Source organism: Boleophthalmus pectinirostris, unplaced genomic scaffold (assembly GCF_026225935.1).
Source record: "Boleophthalmus pectinirostris isolate CB_2022bp ecotype Guang Dong unplaced genomic scaffold, ASM2622593v1 HiC_scaffold_3, whole genome shotgun sequence".
Taxonomy (NCBI): Eukaryota; Metazoa; Chordata; class Actinopteri; order Gobiiformes; family Gobiidae; genus Boleophthalmus; species Boleophthalmus pectinirostris.
The window spans coordinates 8,839,047-8,843,089 of record NW_026571299.1 but is presented as its reverse complement, the minus strand read 5'-3'; the positions used below and the strand labels follow the sequence as shown (position 1 = coordinate 8,843,089).

The window sequence follows — 4,043 nt, the reverse complement described above, 5'->3', positions numbered from 1 at the left end:
GGCTTCACAGCAAGAAGGTTGGGGGTTCGATCCCCAGGTGGCCCGGGCCTTTCTGTGTGGAGTTTGCATGTTCTCCTCGTGTCTGTGTGAACCCAAAGAACATGAACCTGAGGTCAGTGACTCCAGGAGGACGAGCTGTGGAAGCTCATGGAGGTCAAATAAATACATGAAAAAACACCTGTTACCATACTAGTTTCACCTGCCATTGTGTCCTTGAGCAAGACACTTCAGCCCCAGTGCCCAGTGTGACTGTGGTGTGAGCTTCAGTCTGTCCCGGGGCAGCTGTGGCTACAGCAGTAAAACACTTTGAGTGAATTAAAAGGTAAAAAGTGCTTTTTATTCTTCTGAACCTTGTGTGTCCTCCTCAGGTTCACGATGCTCCTCCGGCTGCTCCTGCCGCTGCTCTGCACCTGTCTGTGCCCCTGTCCTGTCTCGGGGGGTAAGGTGCTGGTGTTTCCTCTGGACGGATCTCACTGGGTGAACATGAAGGTTCTTCTGGAGGAGCTTCACGCTCGGGGTCATGAGGTCACGGTGCTCCGGCCCCTGGACACCTGGTACATAAAGGCACAGGCTCCGTTCTATCGCTCCATCACCATAAACGCCTCCGCCGGCTTCAGCGAGAAAGAGTTCGGCTCCTTCACCACCAGGATGTTGAACCTGCGGTGAGGGCGCCTCCGTGTGGACGCGCATGGCGCTGGAGATGGAGATCGTGCAGGTGTTTTATGAGATGAATCGTGAGATTGTGGCGATGTTGGAGAAGATGTTTGAGAACCAGACGCTGATGCAGGAGCTGAGGGACACTCACTATGACCTGATGCTGACAGATCCGGCCAGCGGTGCAGGTGTGCTGCTGGCGCACAAGCTGAAGCTGCCACTTGTACTAAACGTTCGCTGGACGATCCAGGGGGAAGGGCACCACGCCATCGCGCCCACACCGCTGTCCTACGTGCCCATTCCCATGGGTGGACTCACCGACCGCATGAACTTCCTCCAGCGCCTCCAGAACATGCTGATCTTCTTCTTCACACGCTTTCAGATCTGGTACGTGACCGACCCAAACTACAAGCCCTTCGTGCACAAACACTTCGGGCCTGAGGTCCACTACATGGAGCTGTTCCAGTCGGCCGACATCTGGCTCATGAGGAACGACTTCACCTTCGAGTTCCCTCGGCCGACCATGCCCAACGTGGTCTACATGTCGGGGTTCCAGTGCAAAGAGCCCAAAGCCCTGTCCCCGGAGCTGGAGGCGTTTGTGCAGAGCGCCGGAGAACATGGTGTCATCATCATGACGTTGGGGACGCTCGTGGCCGAGCTGCCCCATGACATCAGCGAGGAGGTGGCGGCAGCGTTCGCTCAGCTGCCTCAGAAGATCATCTGGAGACACAAAGGCAGGAGACCCTCCACTGTGGGGAACAACACTCTGCTGGTGGACTGGCTCCCGCAGACAGACCTCCTCGCCCATCCGCAGACCCGGCTCTTCGTGGCCCACGGGGGAACCAACGGTCTCCAGGAGGCCATCCACCACGGCGTGCCTCTGGTGGGGCTGCCGCTCATGTTCGACCAGCATGACAACTTCTTCAGGATGCAGGTGCGAGGAGTGGCCAAAGTGTTAGATATTTCCACAGTGAACAGAGAGGTGTTCCTGGAGGCTCTGAAGGAGGTTCTGCACGAGCCCAAATACAGAGAGAACATGAAGCGTCTGTCGGCTCTGCACCGAGACCAGCCGCTCAAACCTCTGGACAGAGCCATGTTCTGGATCGAGTTTGTGATGAGACACGGAGGAGCCAAACATCTGGTCTCAGAGTCCTACAAACTCTCCAAGCTCCAGTACTACTGCCTGGACGTAGCCGCGTTCCTGCTGGCGTTAGTCGCTCTGAGTCTGTACGTCTGCACAAAGACACTCAGAGTCCTGTGGGGGGCGCTGTTCTCCACCAGCAAATCCAAAACAAACTGAACCCAAAGGAGATGTTTGAGCAGAATGTGCAGAAAGACGACCAGAGCTGATTAAACTACACAGAAGTACAGTAAAGGTCCGACATCACACACACACTGACTCCTGTGAGCTTAAGTCGTGTTCTAATGTTCTAATGTTCTAATGTTCTAATGTTCTCATGTTCTCATGTTCCTATGTTCCTCTTCACACACAGAGCTGGAGTTGTGTTTTGTTTTATTCACACATGTTTGAGTAAATCTTTATTATGAGTCTCCAGATGATTCTAGTGAAGATGTGTGGAGTTTAAAAGCACAGTGGAGCACTTCCTGTATCACCACATGATGACATCACAAGGGGGAACAGAGTGTTTTCAGTTTTAGAGAAGAACACGTGTGTTAAAATGTGAATGAAACAGAAGAGCCGAGGATTATAGGAGTTTTTGTCATAGTTTCGTCACTTTAGGTCCATGTTGAATTCAGGTGACTATTTCATTTCATTTTGATTTAAATATTGATTTCTGTAACTGAGTAAAATAAAATAAAATATATTTAGTTTCATTTGTCTGGGTTTGAGCAAACGTGTGTAAGGTACATTACAAACACGCGTTCATGTTTAAATATTGGGTTAATTTCTGGAGCTCAAAAGGAGGAGGCTGAAGATTAAAACACTGATCATGTTCTTCCTAAACAAATGTCCCTGGTTCACAAACATTTATCTGTTTTTACCTTTGGAGTCTTATACATTGTGTAAATAAACATATTACACATATATATCATAGACTGTTTATATAAACACCGCCGTGTTCCAAACCTGTGGCTCTTCAGGCTCCTTCTGACTCTGGCTCTTCCATTAGAACATTGTGGCTCGTTTCTGTTCCTGCTGCTGTGGCCTCGACATTTTAGTCTTAAAATGTTCAAATAAACTCGAGACTCAGGATCCGTCAAAAAGAATCATTTTCATAACACAGAGTCAACGTCACAAGCTTCAACTGAGACAAGCTGAACACTGTGGGGACTCACACACGCTCAGGCCACTTCTCTACACACTCCCGGAGTTATATATTTATATATTTATATACACACACATATACAGTCTATACATACAAAGACACATGTATATACACACACAAACACACATGTATATACACACAAACACACATGTATATACACACACAACACACATGTATATACACACAAACACACATGTATATCACACACAACACATACATACATATAACACACACAACACATGTATATACACACACAACAGTATACACACACACACATGTATATACACACAAAACACACATGTATATACACACAAACACACATGTATATACACACAAACACACATGTATATACACACACAAACACACATGTATATACACACACAAACACACATGTATATACACACAAACACACATGTATATACACACACACACATGTATATACACACACAAACACACATGTACTACACACACACACAAACACACATGTATATACACACACAACACACATGTATACACAAACACACATGATATACACACACACACATGTGTATATACACACACAAACACACATGTATATACACAAACACCACATTATATACACACATGTATATACACACAAACACACATGTATATACACACACAAACACACACACACACAAACACACATGTATATACACACACAAACACACATGTATATACACACACACACATGTATATACACACACAAACACACATGTATATACACACACAAACACACATGTATATACACACAAACACACATGTATATACACACACAAACACACATGTATATACACACACAAACACACATGTATATACACACACAAACACACATGTATATACACACACAAACACACATGTATATGTATATACACACACAAACACACACACACACACACACATGTATATACACACACAAACACACATGTATATACACACACAAACACACATGTATATACACACACAAACACACATGTATATACACAAACACACATGTATATACACACACAAACACACATGTATATACACACAAACACACATGTATATACACACACACAACACACATGTATATACACACACAAC

The 4,043-nt window shown here is 45.8% G+C and overlaps 1 pseudogene; it reads left to right on the top strand.

Annotated features, from left to right (window-relative positions):
* The window catches only part of LOC110169249 (UDP-glucuronosyltransferase 2A3-like), a 3,990-nt pseudogene extending 1,500 nt beyond the window's left edge, over window positions 1-2,490 (top strand).
* Window positions 2,491-4,043: the final 1,553 nt, after the last annotated feature.